General features: G+C 48.6%; 1 protein-coding gene and 1 long non-coding RNA gene across 2 annotated transcripts in view; one reads left to right on the forward strand and one right to left on the reverse strand.

Moving 5' to 3' along the window:
• LOC8038371 (mediator of DNA damage checkpoint protein 1) overlaps positions 1–24,826 on the forward strand; it is a 434,922-nt gene that overhangs the window by 199,101 nt on the left and 210,995 nt on the right. The window lies entirely within an intron of this gene.
• On the reverse strand, positions 12,404–12,970 carry LOC121833403. Its single transcript, XR_006076675.1, has 3 exons — positions 12,844–12,970; positions 12,558–12,619; positions 12,404–12,499 (listed from the first exon to the last, which is right to left on the reverse strand). It is a non-coding gene; the product is annotated as an uncharacterized LOC121833403 (long non-coding RNA).

Genomic DNA, 24,826 nt, shown 5'->3' on the forward strand with positions numbered 1-24,826 from the left:
AGTGACAATAAATTTGAGGGATGTATTTTCGCCCCCAAAATTGTATTTAATTACAATTGTATTTGAAATATCCACGTTTTAAAATTTAAATACAGACGTCAAATACATTACCCAACTTGTAATTAAATACAAATGCAAAATACACAAATTATTTTTAATACGTATTTCAAATACTTGTATTTGAAATACTGCCCATCTCTGATTCACACATAAAAAAAAACTGAAATGTTCAATTGTTCAAATAAATACTGCGGTTTAACTTCATTTGAGACAACCGGCGGAGGCATCGAAAGAAGTCAGCTCTAAAGCCAAAGTTTTTTTGACCCTGAGAAGGGCCTTTGCTGGCGCTCAGAAGGGCCTTTTCTTCTATGGTGGTCAAGGAGTCTTTGCTCTGCTGGTCCTCAAAAGGGCCTTCGTTCGGGTGGAACTCGAAAGGGCCTTTGCTTCGCTCTTCACTCTAGTGCTGGTGAAGGTAGGCAGCAATGGAGTCCTGGACACTCGAACCATTGCCTGCCACGGCATCCGTGTTGCAGACTGGCTGCTCGTAGAGAGAGGCCTCCGTGCCAACTTCGGTGAGCCGCTGGGACTCCACGCCATCATTGAAGTGCTCGCAAATGTTATTCAACGTGCAGCAAGCCCGTATAACGAAGCGGGTGTTGTCCACGTCGCACTCTAAGCGCTTCATGATGAAGCGGAACCGTGCCTTGATCCTGCCGAAGGCGTTCTCCACGACCCTACGTGCAGACGACAGTTGCCGGTTGAACTTCTCCTGCGGAGACTTTCCCGTGACATTCTTGCGTGCGTATGGCTTCAGCATGTTGCACGTCAGAGGAAAGGCTTGGTCGCAGAGAACCAGCGGCGGCACGGCAATCCCGTTGATGGTGACCATTGGTGTTGTAAACGTTGGCCCTTCCAGAATTTTGGCCAGTGCCGACCTCCGAGAGACGTGCGCGTCGTGGCACCGCCCTGACGTCCACACGTTGACGTACCAGAACCGGTACCGGTGGTCCACAAGGGCCAGGAGGATGATGCTCTACCTGGAGAAAAATAATACAATGCATGCGTCAGTTTTTTACACATAATATGTGAGACTTTGGGTTTTCCTAAAGCTGTATATTCAAAAAGAAATTTTTTACACATTATCAGTGCTAGCACGGCACATTATTGGAAATCACGAGCTACCAATCACCTGCTAGCATCTCGTGTTTTGGTAAAAGTTTCGTCATTTCCACCTCATTAAACGCGGAATACATTTTAGCGCTGAAAAAATAAGGACACAAGGAAGAGAATCGGACGCCACAGTGCGATTGTCGTTTTGTGTCCTTGTGTTTTGAGCGCTAAAATGTATTCCAAGTTCCAAAACGAACTAGCCTAACAATCTACTCTACTGATATCCATTAAACGCAGCTACATTTTTTTTTAAAATTAGTGTACTTACCAGCCCTTGTAGTTGTAATAGTCGCTGGCGTTGACCTTAGGTGGCGACACAGGCAAGTGGCAGCCGTCCAGCGCGGCTATGCCCTGCGGAAATTCCAGGGCAGCCTGGAACTCGCGGACGTGGTCGGGGAGTTCGGCGGCGGTCATCATCTTGAGCCAGTCGCGCTCCAGCTCGGAAACGACGATGTGGCAGAACTCTTTGTAGTTATCGTTGACCGTTGACCGCCCCAGGCCAAACAAGTGGGCGACGGTCCTGTCTTCCGCGCAGGAACACAGCTTGTAGAGCGCAGCTCCAACTCGTTTTTCGACCGATATGGTGGGGCCCATATAGGGCGACCTGGCGCTCCATGTGAAGCCGACAAACGTCCACGATGTACCGAAAGGTCGCCGGCATCACCCGGAAAGCCTGCTTGAAGTGGCTCTCCGGCAGGTTCGGTAGCGTCTCCTCAAACCATCGTTCACCCCAAAAATACGCCTGGACGCCCCCCGCCATGGTCGTTTCTCCTGCTGTCGCTGTAGCGATGACCAACTGTTTGCAAGAGGCCTTCCTTGAGGAAATCAGCTTCTCGTTGGGCAGATTGAACGTCGGAGCTGATTGACGTCAAAGAATCCGCGATCAACGACAGAGAACCATTCAGCGATGCTAAAGCACCTTCATGGTGGGCGCGCAGGCACACCAGGAACGCGACACGAGACGCAGGGTCCATTGTAGCCGGATCAACATCGTAAAGGTGTATCCACACGACGGACCGGGCCGCGGACCGATTGATCACGTGATGCGCGGCCCGCGGGCCGCCCGGCTGCAATGAGCATCCACACGGCGGTCCAAAAGAGCAGACGACAGAGTGAACGGGCCGGTCTAACCCTTGACCTCACAGCTCCGCCCAACGCATGCAATGAGCTGCTTTGAGGCTATTTGTAAAGAGCCAAGATGGAGGTTGAACGAAAGAGACTTTTGGCCGCGGTGGCCCTGGCGTTGAGTATTGAGGACGAGGAGGACTGAGGCGAACCGAAAAGGGCATGCATCTATTGTCTTACAGAGCGTGGAATTGCTCCACGAGTGCGATGAAGTAAAAAGTTGCATCGTCGCACCATGCCGCCATCGTCGCACAACAAAAGGTTTGTCTTCTTCGTCTTCAACAGTTGGCGCCAAAGGAACACGACTTTGGATTTGGATTCCAATCTAAACAACAAAAGTCAGCTTGTTGCCAGACTTAGCACTTCAATTATACTAAAAACGCCGCGGTCCGCCGCCAAGATCCGGGCGAGAAAAGCGCTTGGCATTTCTCACAAGCGCGGGCCGCGGACCGCCGGCGGACCTCGAAAAGCGGTGACGTAAGATCACGTGATGCGCGGCCCGCGGACGAAAACAGCAATTTGGTCCATCGTGTGGATACACCTTTAGGAAGATCCATCGAAGGAACAAACTGCGTTGAAACTCAAGCGCGAGCACGACGCCGAACAGAATAGGGCAAAAGCGTAAAGCACGGGAAGGAGCGCGCGCACAGACCAACAGGACCGAGCAAGGGAACCGAGCAACGCCTCCGAGCGAGCGGGCGACGCTCAGGGTTGCCGCTAATAGGAAGTATTCACTGGCGGCCATATCCGTGTGCGCTGCTGCTGAGCGCGTGCTGACGGCGAGCTTCCACAGTCCTTTTGGAGCGTGCATTTAGCACCATCAAGGTTGCCGGTCTTAGCAGGCTATTAATGTGAGCTCGTTCTGAGCATGCGCTATAAACATCGCCCTCAAATATGGCGTCCAGTGAATACCTCTTATTGCCAAAAAACCACTGTGCTTGGGCTTAAAGCAGACATTGCTGTAATCACTCGACTGAACTCGTCATTTTGTCTTTTCTAATAATTTGTTTGCTTTAGAAAAACAAACAAAAAAAATATTTATATCGCGAAAATATTATTTTTCTGGCGGGAACGTGCTTCATAGAAGAACTTCTGGACGTTATGGTGTTTAAATCGATAGCAACTTTATGTACACTATTTACAGTCAGAAAAGGGACATCGAAGCTAGGCAGAAACGGTTGTAGCCGGCTCGTTCCCCCGCTGCTCGTGCTCATCTGGTGGTGCTCGAGCCTTGGCTTGTTCAGTCCGCTGTTTTGTCGTCTTCTAGACCGCCGTGGAAGTTTTTTCACACTGCCCCCGAAATGAACTTTGTTCATTTTACACTTACTTGGTAGAAACTTCTAAAGGAAAAAGCAGTTGAATGGGTCTTTTTACAAATACTCTGCCGGGTAATCTGATGGTACCAGATCGTATTTTTCCGTCTCTTCCGATAGAAACGTCTTCAACCGTTCCCATCTGCCATCGCTGTCTCGGTAGTAAGCTGTCTTTGATTAGGACAAGGTCTCCGACTTTTATGTTGTGCGTCTTCGAGGTGATGGTTCTTTGCATATTTCTAGTTTCCAGTAAGTATTCTGTTGACCACCTTTTCCAGAATCTGTCCAGAACCTCTTCGCGGTGTTTCTACATTTGAAGAAGTTGATCTGCAGAAGTGTGGGTAACCTCTGTAAATCCAAGTGTGGGAAAAGATGTCGGTCGTTTTCCCGTGAGGAAATTGGCTGGCGACAATGCCTCTGGTTCTCCTATGTCGTTGTAGACGTAGGTGAGGGGTCGTGAATTTATAACAGCCTCTACTTCTGTCAGTGCTGTGTAGAGTTCATCGGAGGTTAGACTCCTGCAGCCAAGGGCTTTTTTCAGCGACAGCTTGACCGAGCGGACGAGTCGTTCGTAAAACCCTCCCCACCATGGAGCCCGTTCGACGATGAATTTCCAGTGAATCTTGAAGGAACTCACTTGATTCGTGACTTCTTCGTCTCTAATAATGTTCCACAGTTTGTGCAGTTCCTTCTTACTTCTTTTGAATGTTAAGGCATTGTCCGTATAAATTATTTGTGGGATGCCTCTCCTTGATATAAATCGTCGAAAGGCGTGTAGGAAGGATGTTGCGGTCATGTCTTCTACGAGTTCCAGGTGTACTGCTCTGGTCACGGCGCAAGTGAATAAGGTTATATAAGCTTTCTGTGAGTTCGGCTTGCCTTTGACGAAGAGGGGGCCTGCGAAGTCAATCCCAGTCACCTCAAATGGATTGGCCTTTGTTACGCGATCGAGAGGTAACGGTGCGGTGACTTCAGAAGCTGGTCTTGAATTGTAACGTTGGCAGATAACGCATTCCTTGATCACCCGTCTTACCAACTGTCGACCAGAGATAATCCAGTAGCGTTCTCTCAGTTGTACAAGAGTATCGTGCACTCCGGCGTGGAGGAGTCTTTGGTGTTCTTGAAGCACGATAAGCCGGCAGTATCGGTGTTCTTTTGGTAGAACAATTGGATGTCGCTCGCTATAGGATGCGTTGCTGTGTTGTAGTCGACCAGTAGCGCGTAGCAGGCCCTCCTGATCGACGAACAAAGGCATGTCCTTCAGTTTTGATTCCATAGGTAGTTTTTGAGCTCGCTGCGTGCACTTAATTTCTTGTTGGAATGATGCTCGTTGTACTCTTCGAATCCAATACAGCTCTGCTTCGTGAATTTCATCCGTAGTCAGCGGTCCTTTTTGGTCACTCTTGTGTCTCAGCTTGCGAGTGAACCTGAGGATCCAGGCTGTAGTTCGGTGAAGTCTCTGAATTGAACTGTAGTGGTTTTCATCTAGTATGGCCGGTTCAATTGGTGTTACAGTTTGCAAGACGTTCGCAGCTTTTTTCTCTTCCAACTCACAAGGGAATTCTTCCTTTGGTATCGTCCTCGGGGGCCACGTTGCTTCATTCATTGTAATCCAGATCGGTCCTTTCCACCATAACTGATTGGTGATTAGTTGCTCGGCAGATATTCCCCGTGTGATGAGATCCGCTGGATTGCCCTTTCCAGGACAGTGTCTCCAGTTTTGGTTTGTTATAGCTTGGATCTCGCGCACTCGATTCTGAACAAACTGCTTCCATCTGTTGGCGTCTCCAAGGATCCAGCACAACGCAATCATGGAATCCGTCCAAAAATGTGTCTCCTTCAATTTCTCTTGAAAGTGAGTTCTGATGTGATCATAGATTCTTGCAGCCACGAGGCAAGCCAAGAGCTCTAGTCTTGCCAAGGTTACCTTTTTCAGTGGAGCCACTCGTGATTTGCAGAACATAAAGGTTGAAAATGTTTCACCTGATATGCCCGTTGTGCACAGGTATGCTACAGCACCATACGCCACAGTGCTGGCATCCGCGAAAATGTGTAGTACCGTTCCTTGTGCTGTTTCAGTCATTTGATTTCTGTAGAACCGCGGTACAGCCACTTGACCCAGAAGGGGAAGTCCTTCACACCATCGATTCCACTCTTCTAGTATATCGTCGGTCAACGGGCTGTCCCAATCGATGTTCATACGCCAGAGTCGTTGGAAACAAAGTTTTGCAAGTATAGTGAAGGGTACCAGCATCCCAAGCGGGTCGTAAATTCTTGCCGTTGTCTGTAATACCGCTCGCTTGGTGTCTGTTCGGTTTTGAGAAAAGTTGACGACGTTGTCCGACGTAAATGACAATACGTCGGAGCTTGGTGTCCACGTGAGTCCAAGTACCTTTACGATACCTGGCAACTCTCCTAGCGATATCTGTTGACCCTGGTCTTCGTTGATTTTCTTTAAATCTTCTGGAGAGTTGGACGACCACTTGTGTAGTTTCATGGAGGCGAGGTTAAAAATTTCATTCGTCTCGGAGTAGATCTGTAGAGCTTGTTCTTCGTTGTCCGCACCCGTCAACATGTCATCAACGTAGATCGATTTCAGAAGTTTCTCAGTGGTTTCAGGGTACTGTGGGTTCATGAGTCTCAGGTGATGTTGGACTGTCGCTGCTAGGAGAAAGGGACTCGACGTCGTGCCAAACGGGACTCTCGTCATTCTCCAGATTACGATTTTCGGAAGTGGATGTTCTGCCTCTGGCTTGCTTTCAAACCACAGGAAACGCAAGGCATCTCTGTCCTTGCAGTTGATGGAAATCTGTAGGAATGCCTTCTCGATATCCGCGACGAGAGCAATTTTATGTGTCCTGAAGTTTAGAAGTAGCCCCACTAAGTCAGCATTCAGATTTGGGCCGCTCTCTAGGTTTTCATTTAAGGACTTCGATCGATGGCCGTGCGACGAAGCATCAAAAACTACGCGGAGCTTGGTTGTTCGACTTTCCTTGACTACTGCTTGATGTGGCATGTAGTAGGTGACACCGTCACTGTCTTCGCTTTCTACTTTCTCCGCCATACTCTCTTTTTCATATTTTCTTATGGCTGAGTCATACGCAGACAGGATCTTTTCATTACGTCTGAGCCTTCTGGTGAGCTGCATCAGTCGTTTTTCAGCACCTTCCTTATTGTTCTGTAGGTGTACCAAAGGCTTCCAAGGAAGGGATACCTCGTAACGTTCTCCGTTGCTCGTTATCGTTTCTTCGAAGGACGTTAGTACGGAGTTGTTCGAACTATCGCTTTCGTCTTGCTTGACTCCTATAGCCTCCAGATCCCAGAATTTTCGTAGAATGTTTTCGGTGTTCCGCGTTACCGCTGACGTCCTGAGTGCGACCGTTTGGGAGTGTTGTAACACTGTGGAGCTTAGGCTCATGGGACCGTGCACAGTCCATCCGAGCGACGTCTCGATGGCCTTGATATTGCCGTTGAGTTTCGTGACTTGTCCAGTTACAAAATCCCAATAATGTTCAGCGCCGATTAAAATGTCAATATGGTTGGAATTGTCGTCGTTAGCGATAACCGCGATCGCATAATTCAGCTGACGTAGCTCCTGTATGACGTTGTTATCCGGTTGTGGCAGTCGTTGATCGCAAATTATGCTGGTTTCAAGAGCCTCAAAGTGGTAAGTATGTCCATCGTGTTTGCTTTGCAGAGTAATGAAGACCCTTCGAAAGTTATTCTCCTGGTTATGTCCACCGAAATACCCTACTGCAAGTCGTTCGCTTCCCACAACCTTGCAGCCCAGTCTCCGAGATAAGTCTTCGGTTATAAAGGATCTCTGGCTACCGCCGTCAAACAATACTCTAGCCATCGCTTTGTTTTTGGTTCCAGAAGCCCACGCTTCGGCCGTTTGTAACAGCACTATCCTTTGGTCTGAAGTCTCAGTCGTTGATTTTAGCTGTAACGGAGCTGTGCCAGCGACATTCTTTTGTCCGCCGTTCTTAAATTTGGGGTCGCACATCGTGGAAGCGTGTCGGCCTCGGCAGTGCCTACATGTGATTCTTCTTCGGCAGTTCTTAGACATGTGGTTCACAAGGGTGCAGCGGAAACATCTGCCGTGTTTCTGTAGCATCGTCTTCTTTTGTTCCAGTGAAACTGTCGAGGTGCACTCTTCCGTCTTGTGTTCTTTAGATTTGCAAATGAAGCACGGTGTTCTGAGATCCGTTTGTTGAAGTAGTGCAGACGATGATGGTTTAAAATTGTTCTGCTTATCAGGATACCTTTTACCTCCTGCCAGTGCATTCGTCTTTTTTGTCAGAGGGTGCTCCAATCTCGCAGGAGTATACGTTTGTTCTCGACTTTCGATTTCTACCTTCAAGGCTTGGAGTAACGATGTTAGCGCTGCAGGCTGTTCTCTAGGAACTCGCGCTCGCGCTCCTTCCTCATTTTGTTCTTGGGCGTTACCTTCCTGTCGAATCGCCTCTCTGTTATAGTGAAGCATTATCTCTGAAGGAAGGAGTCTCACGAGGAGATGATGTAGCATCGAAGAGTAAGATTCTTCACTCACCCCGAGAGACTTGAGTCCACGTACATGGGCCTGCACATTATCGTAAAGACCTCGAAGTCCACGTACGTCTTGTGCAGAAGGTACCGGGTTAAGGTCAAGTAGCTTTTCCATATGATCTTGTATGAGCCGTTTCTCGTTGCCGAATCGGCTAATAAGGATGTCTACTGCATCCTTGTAGCAGATGGACGTTGATGGGAGTCCGACGATGGCTGCAGCGGCTTCTCCCGTTAGCGAAGTTCTCAAGTAATTGAACTTGTCGCAAGCTGTTAGTGCCTCGTTGTGATGAACCGCTTGCTGAAATTGCTCCCAAAACGGTTGCCATTGTCGTTGTTGGCCGTTAAACTTAAGAAGCTCCAGTTTGGGAAGCTTTACCTTTAAGGTACTCGTTGGTTCTCCAATTCTTGCACTGTTTCCAGGGTTTGTTGTTTCGGTTGGGGTTCGTTGTTGTAGAGTTCGGATTGAGTAGTCCAACTGAGCCAGGTAGGTGACGGCGCGGTCGTTGTACTCGAATGCCCGGGTGTATTCTTGTTCCGCGTCGTCCCCCAGGAAAGGCTCGATGGCGACATCTGTTTCGGTCATTTGGGTATGCGGACTACCCAATCGTTGCCTGAGGATTTCGATGTCCCGTTCGATGATCGGATCACGTTGAAGAGCAGCGTCGATGTCTGGTATCAGCCTTGTCAGTTGGCTTCGTAGGGCCTTCCGTTTCAGTTTCAGACGATCCATGAGTAGTCGTCAGCCGTGGCTTGAATGGAACGTATCAGTAGTCCTGCGTTAGTTGCTGAAGATTCGGTAGTTCCCTCGTCCAGGTTCCTCTTGTTGCGTCTCGTTCCCGGGTTTCGGCACCATATAGAAGAACTTCTGGACGTTATGGTGTTTAAATCGATAGCAACTTTATGTACACTATTTACAGTCAGAAAAGGGACATCGAAGCTAGGCAGAAACGGTTGTAGCCGGCTCGTTCCCCCGCTGCTCGTGCTCATCTGGTGGTGCTCGAGCCTTGGCTTGTTCAGTCCGCTGTTTTGTCGTCTTCTAGACCGCCGTGGAAGTTTTTTCACATGCTTTATGCGTTTGAACGAGCTACGGGAGTTGATTAAATTACATTTAATTGTGCCGTTTGGCACATCAGAACGTAAAGGTCATTTGAAAATCCTAAAGGCCTTTGGAGTAAAAATCCTTTTAGGTGCCCGTCTGGCAGGGGTATTAAAGGGACACTGACACCCCTTCCCCTTCCCCCCCCCCCCCATTTTTTCCTCTTTTTAGAGCGCAGCTCTTAGGCGCCCGTTTTCGGCTTGAGCGGCGTCGCCGTCGGCGTAACCGCGCGTAACCCTCGTAACCCTCGTGAGGGTTAGGAGGGTTACCTTCATGAGGATCACGAGGATTACCTTCGTAACCCATAACCTCGTAACTCGAGGATTACGAGGGTTACCCTCGTGAGAATAAACCTCGTAACTCTCACGAGGGTCACGAGGGTTACCCTCACGAGGGTTATGAGTTACCCTCACGAGGGTCACGAGAGTTACCTTCACGAGGGTCACGAGAGTTACCTTCAGAAGGGTTACTAGGGTTATCCTCACGAAAATCACGATGGTTACCCTCACGAGGGGCACGAGGGTTACCCTGACGAGGGTCACGATGGTTACCCTCACGAGGGTCACGATGGTTACCCTCACGAGGATTACCCTCAGGAGGGCGTGAGGGTTACTCCCGCGGTCACGTGACCCCCATGATGTCACGTGACCCCCATGATGTCACGTGACCCCCATGATGTCACGTGACATCATGGGAGTCACCTACCCCACAGTACCCATCTATACTAACCCTCAGTACCCTTCCATCCTCCTCCTCAAGAGCTGCGCTCTAATCCGGCGTTGCAGGGAGTTGTAAATAAATGGCTTTCATTTTAGAGCGCAGCTCTTTGGGCCCATTTCCGACTTGAGTGGCGTCGGCGTCGCCGTCGGCGTAACCGCGAGGTCACGTGACCCACTGAGGTAACGTGACCCACCCGAGGTCACGTGACCCCCCAAGGTGACGTGACCCGCAAGGTGACGTGACCCGCAAGGTCACGTGACCCCCTGAGGTCATGTGACCCCCTTAAGGTTACGTGACCCCCCGAGGTCACGTAACTCCTTGAGGTCACGTTACCCCCTGAGGTCACGTGACTCCCCCCCCCCGTGGTCACGTGAGCCCCTGAGGTCATATGACCCCCTGAGGCCACGTGACCCCGCTGAGGTCACATGACCCCCCTGAAGTCACACGACCCCCCCCTGAGGTCACGTGGCCTCAAGGAGTCACCTATCCCTCAGTACGCTTCCATCCTCCTCCTCAAGAGCTGCGCTCTAATCGGCGTTACAGGGAATTGTAAACGGCTTTCATTTTTTTCCGTTACCCGTAGCTACCATTTTCCTATGCCACGTTTTTTGTCAGGCGATTCATTATAGTGTCGGAATACTATCCAATTAATATTTTGCTACAGAGTCACGTATTTTTTTAATAAAGCCAAAAAAAAAAAAAAAAACTACTCGAAAACGAAACCGAAACTCCCGCACTGCATGGAGAAGTGGAGAGGATGAAATGGGGGGGGGGGGGGGGGGGTGGCGGAAGTCACGTGGCTACACCCGACCGTGCGGGTTTTTTGTTTTTTTTCTGTTCACGTTGCAGACGAAATTCGCTCCGGGGTCCGTTTGCCGTGCGATTCCTTTGTAGTTATGACTGTTCCCCTTGCTGTTCTGTACTTCAATATGAGTTTTAGTAGCGAGTGCCTGTGGTAGATTCCCGTGATCAGCTCCGAAAAGAATACTCCCAAGATGTTGCGTGAAGAGCTGCCTCACATGTTTTGCATCTGAAAGTGGCATTGTGCGGCAGGGTGCACAAGTTTACGAAAGATCAACGGGTCGAGCTCAATGACTGGGTGCAATTCCTGTAGAACAATTACGGGCACCTCGGAAGGCGGACGCTACCCGATTTATATGCTTCTTGCATTTTGTGGAATGTGACTACATTGAGTTGGCAGTACCAAAAAGGGAATCCCATACCATTTAGTTCAGCGACGTATCGTCCAAAACAATTCCTTTTTTCAGTGATAATTGTTAAAAAAGAAATGTAAAATCGCAAAATGCCTGAAAAAAAAAAAAAAAAAACAGGTACAGGGCGGTATCTAGAGGGTCTCCGAAATGCAGGTAACGGAAGTTACTCTCCTCAACTTCAAAGTCCTTTTTGACTGTTCTTTTGAAAACGTCCCCAAAAAATACAGCATCAACACATAGTACGAATGCATGAGTGAATGATTCAGTGTTGTTACACAAACTGCAGTTAGTGCTCCAAAATACATGGAATCCCCAGGATTCGCGCCACTCTTTCACCGGTATCGTTCGGGAGTGAAAGCGGAAAAAGAACGACTTGCACTTTGGTGATATATATAGGCATACGTTTCAATCTTTTTAAAACATCTGTAATACAGTTTAAAGGAGCATTGAAAGGACTCGAGCGAAATTAGCGGCGAGATATTTGGGTGGCGCCCTCCTATGGTTACCTCTCGTGACGTCATTACCCTGTGAATAACAAGTTCGATGGTGTTTGTAATTAGCATGGTGGAAGCTTGAAATAACTTCGCTTTTGAACCAATACAACCAAAACCGTCAAAATCGCAGTTCTTACATTACTCTTATTTTCGTCGATGAGGAGTCCTTTGCTCACGGAAAAGGAAGAAGACGAGGTTTTCGAACGGCGATAGGACCACCACTGGATGCCTCCAGTGCCGAAATAACCACCATAAACCAGCAGCAGCAGCCACCCCGAGCCCACTGCACCTATAATGACAGAAGACTGGAAGGGACCTCGCACCCGCAGCACGTAAGCCTTCCACCATCCTGTGGACAACCACAGAGGTTATCACCATCGGTTATGGAGCATACCCTTAATGTTCTTGCGACCATAGTTGAGAAGAACCCGGCATTTCTTGTGGCACTGAACCAGCTTGTCGCGCAATTCATGCCACCTCCGCAACCTGAGAGCAGCCCACCTCCACAGACGCGGCAACATATCCCACGACTGCGATGTTCATCGAGAAGCAGAAATGAAAGGTCCCGCTCTCCTAGATCAGCGCCTGGACAAAACGACACGATGCCTACTCAAGGTCACCGGCAAATCCAAGATGGCGACCATTCCACTCCGGCCCACCTGCCGGCACAAGATGGCGGCTGGCCCTCGCAAGGAACGCCCCAAGACTGCACGTCCGGTAGTAATGGCGGCTCATCTACAAAACACGGGATGGAACAGCCCGGCCTGCGGAATGCTGAAGATATAGACTTTGAAGAATGGCCACTCCTGGGTGCAACACCTAAAAAAAGAAGGTGGAATCCATTAGCTACAGAAACCGCGGGAAGGTCAACACCCACCTCACATCCGACGCAGACTGTCGTGCTGCGCTCCATTGGAAAGAAAGAGGTGAACTCTTTCACTGGAAAAGAAATACAAGAAGCAGTCAAGAAGGCTGGAATACAAAATCTAGACGGCTATGCCGTCCATCGCAATGAAAAAGCGAACACAATCGCCATTACAACACGGGACCCTCTCATGGTGGAGAAACTTCTGCAAGTGAAAGAAATAAGGAAAGGCGAGGATACACACGCACTACAGCCGTACAAAGCTTTGGCGGGAAACCAATGCCGGGGAGTTATTTACCTCCTGGGCCAAGGAAACACGGTGACGCCTGAATCACTACAGGCCGACATCACCTGCAAGGGTCGAAAAATCGCATCAGCGAGGCCCATTGGGACAAAAGGCAACACCGTTCTAGTGACATTCGAAGGCAAGATTCTTCCGAAGAAAGTGACCTACATGTGTGAGGTCCTAAATGTCCACGAGTATCGCCCGCGTCCGTTGGTGTGTTTTCGTTGTCACACGATCGGACACAAAATGGATGTATGCCCACGAAGCGCTGCGCGCTGTGGAACGTGCGGCTCTGAGCACGATGCTATGGAAACATGCTCGCGGAGCCCACAGTGCGTGAATTGCAGCGGAGCTCACCTGGCCACGAGCAATGACTGCCCGAAAAGAGCAATCCCAGAACGGCGCAACAAGCGGCCAAGGGCCAGACAAGAACAAGGAAAGGGTAAGCTCCCGCCTCCCGAAGCACATATGGCACCACCGATGCTGCAAAGTGGTGGGACATCGTATGCAGCGGTAACCGCAGCAACTTCCGAGCCAGTAGCAACACCTGCTCACCAACTGGAACAACACGACATCACGCTACAAACCTTGCAAGCTCAGCAAGCAAGTTTTGCACGAATGGAGAAACAATTGGCCGCGCTCACGGCGGCAATACACAGGCTCATTGACACACATAATGATAAATATTAATACACAAAACATATCCGGAACCACTCAAAAGACACCATCCTCACGTACACAGAACAAACGCTGCTCAAACACTTCACCGTGGATCCTACAATGGAACTGTGGAGGGTTGCAACAAAAGCTACCAGAACTTAAAGTTCGTCTGCAAAAACTTAAAAACCGCGCACCCGACATTATCCTCCTTCAGGAAGCTAATGTCAATAAACTCAGAGTACGGGGATACAAAACATTCATATATCCAAGTATTCAGAGACAAACAAATAACTACGGCATCGTAGCCACACTAATTAAGAAAACACATCCACACACGCAATTAGATTCCGAGTCGGCGTGTTCAGGCGACCGTGAGGTCGTCTCTACACAGGTCAAGCTCGGTGACACTGTAATTACAATCCACAACATATACACACAGCCGTCCGTGGGTCCCAACGAGGCCGATTGGATCGAGGGACTCGTAACACCTGGAAAACATACCATCCTGGCCGGTGATTTCAATGCTCGTCACACTGCGTGGGGGTACCCAGACAAGAACGCCCGCGGAAGGAACATCAAGAAAGCCTGTGCCACAGCCAAGCTCAAGCTATGCAACAACCCCTGCGTTCCCACCCGGTTGGCCCAGTCCACCAGCCAAAATGACACGTCACCCGACCTAACGTGGGCATCCCCGAGATTGAGACTTCAATGGCAGGTCCAGTCAGATCCCATGGGTAGCGATCACCTGCCCATTTATCTCAAACTCGGCATCCGTACTTCCCCGAGACGGCGAGTAACCCTCACCAAATGGGACAACTACCGCACGGCGATGAGCCGGCACAGTGACATTCCATTCACCGAGAGAATTCAGCGCGCCTTGAAAGAAGCACGCACGGAATACCAGGTGAAAGAAGACACTCCTCAGCCAGATCTTCACCTGACCAACCTATGGGACAACCGTTTAGCCGCCCTCAAGCACTACAGAGTCCGACGGTCACTGACCAACAAGATCCGCCTCAATCAAGCTACAGCCGAAGCTAAGAAGTACACGATAGAGCTCTGCCGAACAACATGGCGTGGCCTGTGTGACTCTTTCAACTACAGAACGGGCTACTACAAAGTATGGCACGCATACAAAGGCCTTTCCGGGAAAACGAAAACACGAAACACGGGAAGCAACCCTGCCCTCCGCCTCAAAATAAGCGAAGAACGACTGGCAGATGAAGCGGGAGAACATTTTTTCCCACAGCAACCCAACCCTCCGCCAACCGAAACTTACACTCGGCAGCCTATTTTGCACGAACAGCCAGCAGACGCACCATTTACTCTTGCGGAGCTTGTTGACGCTCTTAGCTCGGCGAACGCGAAGTCCGCGCCTGGCCCAGACAAAATCACCGTTACGGCGCTCCGGAACCTTCCCATAGACGCCATGGAAGAACTCTTAGAAACTTTTAACAAGATATGGTCCGAAGGGGAAATTCCCGCTGATTGGAAACGATCGACCGTGATTCCCATCCCGAAGGCCGGCAAAACACCACACACGGTCGCTAACATTAGGCCTATCTCCCTCACCTCTAATCTGTGCAAGGTCATGGAACGTATGGTCACCACTCGCCTTTCATGGATCCTCGAGACCTCCAAAGCATTCCACCCCACACAAACTGGCTTCAGACCACACATGTCAACACAAGATAGCCTCCTCATGATACACTACCACATGTATGAGCGACGGCTATTCAAGAGTCAACCCCGCACACTTGTCGCCATCGACCTACGGAAGGCGTTTGACTCTGTCCCCCATCACACCGTGGTAGATGCTGCTAAGAAGCTCGAAATCCAAGGACGCCTTCTGAACTTCATTAAGACGTTCCTGCAGGATCGTACCTACCAAATAATGATCGGCAACACAAAAGGAAAATGGAAGCCCAACAACGTTGGAGTACCACAGGGTGTGGTCCTGTCGCCGCTACTCTTCAATATTGTAATGACGGATCTCGCTCGAGCCCTCGATAATGTCCCACAAGTTCTGCACACCATCTACGCGGACGATATCACCCTATGGACTACGGCCGGGGGAGCTGAACAACAACAGCACTACATGCAGCGAGCATTGAATATTGTCACCACCTTTGCCTGCACCACTGGAATGGAAATATCTAAAGATAAAACTACCTACATGGTCATCCCAAGCAGGCGCAGGAAATCTAGCGTCAACATCAAACTTCATCTTGACGGAGATCCTATCGCACCATCTAACAACGTGAAAATCCTGGGTGTCCCCTTTAACCAGAACGGGGGTGCCACTACATGGATTAAGCAAGTCATGTAGCGGACAATGGAAGAAAGGTCTTGAACTCCTCAAAGCCATCTCCAGCAAGTCTTGGGGGGCACAAGAAGAACTACTACGCCGCCTAGTCCGAGCCCTGCTCGTATCCAAAGTGGTTTATGGTATCAATTATCTTCGATTAACGCGTGCACAGGAAGCGACCTTAGTTACAATGAACCGAGCAGCGATGCGAATTGTCACTGGCCTGCCCCGCTTCACCACCGTGGAACAGCTCGAACGTGCAGCGCAAATGAATACCATCCGAGAAATCGCATAAGAGATGGCCATCAGCCAGGAGTGCCGACTGGCGCGCACACCCCATGGACGAGTCATTCTCGAAAAGAGCGGGAGAAGTCATCTAGCGAAAGGCCCACTAATGCCCATCACAACTCCCCCGTGGGACACAGAACTGGTCACCTCAATCAAACCTACTCCCAAGCACCAAGGAATCGACAACTCGGGACGTCGCGGCACACAGGTCAAAGTGCATCTCGCAGAAATTGGCTCCCTCAAAGCGAACGTTGAGGTGTTTTACACCGATGCGGCTCGCGACGAGAGTGGCCGCACAGCCATCGCCTGGCATTCCACCACCAGGAAAGAAACCCAGCAACAACTAGCCGCACGCACGCGAAGCGCTTGCGCCGCAGAGCTACTCGCAATACAGATGGCAGTCCATGCATCGACGACAACACGCCAGGCAGGAATTACTGAATCTCGAATCTACACGGACTCGCAAGAAGCATTACGCGAACTTAGACGCTCAGACGCTTGCAACACCACAGTCACAAAAATTCGAACGCTGGTCCGCCAAGCGAAACCACAACAGACAATCACGGTCTCGTGGATTCCGGGCCACGCGAGCATCCCGGGGAACGAGCGGGCGGACGGGGCCGGGAGGGCGCAGCTACAAGCAGAAAAATTGCCCTCAAAAGGTCTCGTCTTCTCGCCCGTTCAACGGGACGAGCAAGAGGAAGACGACTTCGACATCTTCGAAGTCAAACGAGAAGAAAGAATTGCAAGAAAGGCAAGACTCGCCGCCCTGCTGCCACATAATCCCCATCCGATCCCTCGCGGATTTCCGCGCTGGGAAAAGGTGGCTCTCCACCGTATACAAACGCTGACGATGATGACCCCCGTGTGGAGAACCAGGATACACCGTCCAGCCGACACCCAAGATATCGGACCAAACCCGAACTGCGTGTGCTGCAAAGTCCCTGCAACGTGCCAACACTTAATGTGGGATTGTAGGGGGACCTCGCGGGAGCGGACTGCCGTCATCGCAGACCTCCCAAGCCACTTACGCCCTACCTCCTTTCAGGAATGGACCCAGCCGGCCACGACTGAGGAGGTGGAACTCAAGCTTATATACTCCTCCATCATAACATTCCTCCGATCCTCCGGGGTCAGGACTTTCATTTGACATAATCACCCCATTTCCCTCTTCCCTTACCCCCGCCCATCTCGAGGCCTTATCAGCCAGAGGGCGGTTTCATTAAAGACGTGTTTAATCAAAAAATCCTTTGCTCACGTCAAAGTCAGCATTCGGCCAATCGTGGAGGGCCGACCACCTCGACGCTTTCGATCGGTCACGTCGCCAATAGTGGATCTGGGAATAGAGAATTAAGTATACATTTCTGCAGTTTCTTTTTGAAGCACGACTCTAAGAAAGCGCTAGTGAAACGTGCTCCCGAAAATTCAATGGTGTCTGCGACCTCTTTATAAAAGCCACGTAAACGGATTGCGTCATTGGATGGAATTCCAGATACCTGTGCCTGCGTATACTTTGGTAAAAAATAAGCTACTGAAGGAACTCTTTCAAGCGTAATAGTGGAGCCGGTACACTGTATGTCGGTAGTTTGCTGTCGTATTCCCTTCAATACATTCACTCCCGGCTTGAAGTAGGGCAGCACCACGCATAGGCCACATCCGCACCTCGTAAAGAAACCGTACGCGTGCGTGTTGAACTCGAAGTACGCACTGCGTGCGTCGTTTGAGCGAGCGATGTCTTCAGTCACGAGAAGGGGACGACGGCTCGGCGACGTCTTTGTGCAATCCGCTTGCTGGTCGGGCGTGTCTTACGGGATGAATATCAGTTCTTTTGATCGGTCCAAAATTTCTCTTTCGAAGGAAGACAGAATTTGCCGGTACCGTGAACGACCGTTCTGAAGTAGAGGTCCAACGTCCGTCGTCCGCTGTCACCCGCGAGTCCCACGAAACGCGAAACGACATGTTGAGAATTATGCAATGAACGCACAGAATGCTTCCGGTTGTCTGCGCAACCTTCTTTTTTTCAATCAACGGATTTGGAGCTTTTTGGAAGCCACAAAGGTGGGTTTCATGTTTTTTTCTTTCTTTTTTTAATATTGACTTGTGCCTTCAAAAGCCCACGGCTTTGATTAAATTTGGTGGTCGCGTCGAAACCTTAGAAAACGGCCCGTGACCACGGGAAAGAGAGTGAGCGCGACTCAAAGCGGCCAGTTCTCGATCGCCGGTTCTCGGGCGGAAAGAAATCGAATTTCGAGCCGCAAATTCTGCTCTGGGAAGTTGGGCTCTCGTGTGTCACGTGCAGCTAAAAACCTTGGCGAGCATAAATACCCTGTCAGTGTCCCTTAAAAGCGAAGCTTAAAGGGCAGCTCCGGAGAATAACTTTCTGAATTTGGGATTACGACTGTTTTCAGCTAAGGCAGTGTCCCTGAATGACAATGAATAATTTGTTTTTCGATGTTGCGTGTAGTTTTATAAATATCACGGCTCAAAATTTGGTTTCGAATGCCTACGGCAAAACCGAAACTATCTGCTAGAGGGATGCCAACACTGATCATCAGCTGTACGGTGGCGACGTGAAGTCTCAAGGATGCTGGGGTACGTTGCACAACAAATCAACCGCAGCTTCACCGCGACGTGACGTCAAAAGTGCGCGGCGCCAGTGTTTCTTAACCAGAAGCTAACCCGCTTGCCGCCCGCTAAAGATCAACTGGTCGCATGTTTAAACTCGCTTTTAGTGGAGTGCACAGAATCACTTTGACGTAATATTTCGGCTGTGATCATATTTCGTGCCACTAAAGCTACACTAGTCATTTATTTTGGTTTCGTTTTCGACCGGAGTTGCCCTTTAAGCGTCCCCCAAGTTTTTTCTTCGTTGGATCAAAAATAAGGAGGAACCCATTGAGCGTACAAATACATTGTTTTAGTGCCACGAAAACCGAGTTAAATGCAGATTCGTCTTGTACACAGTTGGATGATGTAATATATATATATATATATATATATATATATATATATATATATATATACGGCGACTCCTTTTGGCACGATGATGATAGCTGGCAAGAATTTTGCATGTGGCCTATTATCACATCAAATTACCCGTGAACAAAAGTACTAGAAGATTAGTGGAATATCTTATGGGCACCCGACAAGCTAATGAACCAATACTAAACTGCGCTCTAAAGAAAAAAAAAAAAACGGGAGCGGATTTGTTTTGGAAAGCACTTGGTAGAGCCAGTGAACCTTCTTCAAAAGTCCATCAAGCAACATTGGCGGTTGCCCTCTTTGGGGCACGAAGCGTGCGGTTGGATCCGAGTCCTCGCGGAACGCTGACGTCACGCTCGTGTCCAATACACTGCTCAGGGTACGTACCCAAACAATTGCGGAGTCGAATAATCGGGGGGGGGGGATCAGTGGCCGAGTGGTCTAGCGCACAGCGCACACCAGCTGGGAGCACGCGGAGCGAAAGCTCGCGCTGCAGAACCCAGGGATCCTGGGCTCAATCCCCACCCCTGCCCGTATCGATATTAATGAGCATCGCACCGGCGTGCGGTCGTGTATCACTATTGCGTGGTGTACGTTAACGAACCCAGGCTGGCGGTTGTACTGCACTGGCTAATTTGCTCATCTACAGCGATTGACTCGTCGCAAATTTAAAAATGGCTGACTAACTACGCGTTGTATAAATATCCCCACAACCACAATAATTCGAATAATCGGCGCAGTTGCAATTCCTAAATAACGCGCAGTTTCGAAAAAAAAAAGCGTATGACGAAACTAAATTTATGTTTACATACAAAAAGTCTTTGCTGTGACATTGCGCGTGACGCTTCACAATGTTCAGTGACACAGAGCCTAGTACACGTTACTCAAAAAATGTAATAGATTACAATTACAATTATTTTTAGTTAACAAAAGTATTCGATTAGGTTACACAATTACTCAAAAAACAAAATAGGCCGTTACATGAAAAAAAAAATAAAAAAATAAAGGGATCGTCACTTTTACGATTACTTCAAATTTTCAAAAAGTACAGTTTTTTTTTCCCCGGTTTAAAACCGGTTTTTTGTTTTGTCCGTTGCTGCACTGGAATCACCGGCTATGAACTGTATACTTATCTTCTGAAGCCACCAATTTCGGTAAAGCATGGCTCATGTTGGAGACTTGATCCGAGGGTTCCTTGGTAGGAAATTTGAACAAACCAATTAGTTTATTAAAAAGGTTAGGGAAAAATAGTAACGGTCACGAATAATTTTCGTAATGTCAAAGATAATCAGATTATTCTTGCGATTACTTTCTCGAAAATCTAATCAAATGATTACAAATTTGCTTTAAAAAATTTATCGACTACAAGTAATTTTGTTATTTGTAACGAGTAACGGACAAGTCTGCACAGCGCAGGCTTTTTTTAAATTTTTTTTATATCTAGCCATATTTTTGTTCTCGTCATACGCCTAGCTTCTTCCGCAGAATTTAGCGATTGACTCTCCCAGATGTTTTGCAGGAAGGTGGACACTCCCGATTTCTTTGAGTGTGCCGCTGCAAGTAATTCAAATCACTGCTCGTGTTGGCCTCGATGACAAACTCCGTAAGTTGATAATAAACGACCTCTTCGAAGGCTACATTTTAATAACGCGATGCGCGGAAGGATCAAACGTTCGACCAAGGTACATTGCCTCGCCAAACCTGACGGCCAAGACATAAATTAAGGAGCCCAATCACAGCTGAAATAATTTCTGGCTTCGTCGTGGCGGAGGAACGACTTTGTGGTCTCGCGCTAACTTGATTAGAAAGTGAAATTAGGCCTCCGAGTCTCCAGGCGATAGATTTGGAAGGCCAGTGATTCACGGTTACAGATGCGGGGATTGATGGTGTAAACACGGCCAGTGATGGGGACTGACGTTCTGATTTCAATTATAGTCGGTGTTTGGAGTTGGTAGTTTAATTAACTCGGCTGTATGGCCAAACAATCGGCAAATAAAGCTAGAAAACGGCAAAAAAAGAAGAGGTGTGTGCTTTTAAACAACGAGTACCATAAAGATTGCACCAGTCGTCAAAAATTAGCAGTTTCTTTTTACCACAGTGTGCCAAGTGAGTGATGACTGTTCTTGCGCGTAGTTACCACACTTTTATGCATATACACTTTGTATTTACTCCATCACACAAAACACAACTTTCAGGTCGCTGAAGTAGGAAGCTTTTTCCGCATGCCTTCACCATCAGGCAGTTTTTGATGCAAATGAACATTATTATTATTATTGTTATTTTTATTCTTCATCGTCTTATAAATATGTATCGTTACTTTTTTATCGAAAGCAATCCTTTCTATGGGGAAAGACCGGGAAGAAGGGGCGGGGGGGGTGGGGGGGGGGGGGGGGGGGGCTACCTTTTACAAACATAAATAACGTTTATTTAAAAAAGGAAAGAGTAACAAAAGTGGTTTTCTTGTTTCTTTTGTTTAAGAACAACACGATCGAAACTTTTCAATAGACTTATTCCAAAACTCGAAGCGCCTCATCGCGGCGTAATGCCACGCTATGCACTGTGGAAATCAGTGGGAAGAAAAATCCATCCGCGCCTCTCTGCTTACCCGCAGGTTACCCGAATTTAACGCGCGCGGTGACGGATTTATGGAAGTAGTCTATTGTGAGAATATAGCGTGATGAAAACACCAGAGTATCAGGGAGCACAGGCACTATCGGCAAGGACCTCATTAACTTGTATTGTGACCACTGGCGCTCTGAAACGTTGTCATTGTAGCCCATAAATACGTCTCCTTCCGAGAAATTAGATTCCCGCGAAACAGCTACTCGACACACGTCTTCGCGAAGTGCTCACGAGAGTAACTGTCAAAACGGGAACCGCGTGAACACGTTCGCGGTGACGCCGAAAATCCCCCCCCCCTCAAAGTCCACCATTTTTTTAAATTTTTTTGCTGCGAGCCGTTAACGAGCTTGGCGGGGAAAATAAATTCTCCGGAATTTACAGCATCTTTCGACGGATGAGCGACAAACAATGCTACATGTTTCAACTAAACACGAACCAGATCTTTTGTTTCGCAATTAGCGAGGACTTGTTATAACTGTTTGTCAACCGTAGCGCTCGTTTCGCCTCACGATGTACCTCAAGGGAGGCTATAGAAGCCATCGAAACCAATTCAATGTCGTATGTGTGTCGCGTGATCTTCTGTAGGGGCGCAGCGATGTTCGAGGCGCACAGTCACGTGATATACATTCACAGCCCTGGATCGGCTGAGGTGGCCCGTAGCGTACCCTGCCACGCATCGTAAGATGGAACTGGGTGGAACTAGTGGAACTTTTGCTTCTGTACCTTGAGTGTTTTGAAAAGAAAAAAAGAAAATAATGCGTTTGCAAACGACGCCGGACGTTGAGATTTCAAGATATAGCACTTGAATGTCGGAGGCTGGCAGTGCTCTAGCGGGGTTTAGCGTTAGAAAAGTTTTCACGGTGACACTTTCGGTCGTCAGCTTGGGGTGTCAACGTAACTGGCGAGGCGACACACACAGCGCGCAAGAAAGATGGATCTGAACGTCTTCCAGTAGATGACAACCTAAGAAACGCAGGTCTTGGCGAGTTCCGGGCTTCTTATTATTCAGCCGTGGTACAAACAACCCACGATTGGGCAAGATGGTAAGAGGGGAGGAGGATTGAGGGTACGTGATAGGTTCTCTTTTTATTTAGCGCGCTTCGGTTGCATTCACGGGAATGCCGCCCGGCTCTTGTCAAATCTGCTGTGTTCGCACACGCAGACGCAACTGCAGTGCACGGAATAGACGGGTTGCTCTCGGGCAGGAGGCGACTATGCTATGTTACGCTGGCTCATAGCTTCCTCTAGACTCACAAAGCCTGGCATTTTGACGACGGAGCCGTAGAGTGCCTGGTCGTAGATTTGGAGCGCGAGGATCTGGTAGCACATAGCATCAAGGAGCCATTTCTCGGGGAACCTGGACGTCAGTGCACAGCGTTTGCAGCGGCGAGGACGCGAAACACACTTGTTTGCTCGGAAGAAGTGCGTTTCGGCGGCTCGCCGCAGCGCGGCGCCAGTCACGTGGCTCTCCTCTGATCCGTTTTCTGCCGTTTCACCTTTTCCGTTTCGGCGGCCGCTTCTCGTGGCGATCTGCTGCAGGCTTTGTCAGTATATAGGAGGCTATGGCTGGCTGCACAATCCACGCGATGCGACCATAAAAGTGGCGCTGTAATTTCCGATTTCACGTGCCACGTTCGAATACATGCATCTGTCAGCATCTGTAGATGCGCAATAACAAAACGTAAAAAAAAAATTAAAAAAGGAATTATGCAGCTTGCGGCCTCAGCGTCTCATCAACCATACCTTTCGGGTTTATTACTTGGATTGCTTTTTTTCGTAGCCTCCGTGAGCACGTATCTTTCACTTTACGTGATAGCGAAGCCGAAGCAACTTTTAAGGCGCAACCCCACCGTGCATGACGTTCTGGTGCTTTTTTGACAGCTTATAGCTTTCTTTCTATGTATTTTAGAATTATAAAGTTAATGTCAAATTAAAAAGCTCTTTTTCAACGTCACTTTGATGTCTCGATATTACAATTATTTTTATTTGTTAATTATCCAGCTTTTAATAGACCACAGTCTCTAATATTGAACAAATTATTTCTAGAGTTATAACGTCCCATCGTCCACAATATTATACGTGAGCGTTCTGTGAGATGTAATAAATTAAAAAAAGTAAGCAACGAACTGTGTAGATAATGTAGATTTTAAAATGAAAAATAATGTTTAAAAAGGCATTATTTTATGGCACTATAAAAACGAAATCACGTCAACTAATCAAAATAACTAGACATTAAATTATAAAGCATCCTTCAATACTACATTTTCCAGAACTTTCATCTTGATATATTACACGTTAAGAATGTTTTAAGACGTCAAATTTTTCCCATTCAGTGACGGCAAATTGCAGTTTATTATTATAAAATACAGATGGCGACACGTGTTCAAGAACAGCTTGATGTGCATTTTCCGTCGTGTGCCGCTTGGAACCGTAACGTGAAAGACAAAAGCAGCGGCAGATGTCAGGGTGTCAGATGCCTAGATGCCCCCAGTGAGCGAGCCAGAAATGTCACAACAAGCGCGAGGCTGCGGGTGCACCACAGCTGCTTTTGCGCGCGTTCAATAGTGCTTCGTTACACATGCCTGACGCGATCCAAATGAAATGGGCCCCATGAAAGGTATTCCGACACGTATGCGAAAACATTTAATGTTTTTATCACTTTTTATCCGCCACGTTTGCGAAAACATTTAATGTTTTATCACTGGGGCACAACCGTCTGAGCGCCTTGGGCACGACACCGCCGCCGGAATGTGTCTCAAACATCCTGTCCATTCCCAGGTTGCTGTGGCTGTTACCTGTGCTCTTCTCTTTTGGTTCGCCGATTTGGTCGGCACCGGATCCCGTTTTCCATCGCACCAGAGAAACCCCGCCACTCCTTCAAACCTTCGGTCCGCCATCGTCAACTTCAGTTGGATCCCTTCCACGGTGCTGGCAACTGGGACAAGCCGGGCAACCCTATCTACTCGGAGCATTTCTTCAAAAGCGGGCACAACCGTCTGAGCGCCTTGTGCACGACACCGCCGGCGGAATGTGTCTCAAACATCCTGTCCATTCCCAGGTTGGTTTTTCATCATCATCCTACTGATGCAATAACGTGTGCATCATTGCGGTGTCGTGCCCACCTTGTGTGTATGA

Source organism: Ixodes scapularis, unplaced genomic scaffold, assembly GCF_016920785.2.
Source record: "Ixodes scapularis isolate PalLabHiFi unplaced genomic scaffold, ASM1692078v2 PGA_scaffold8__174_contigs__length_109621045, whole genome shotgun sequence".
NCBI lineage: Eukaryota > Metazoa > Arthropoda > Arachnida > Ixodida > Ixodidae > Ixodes > Ixodes scapularis.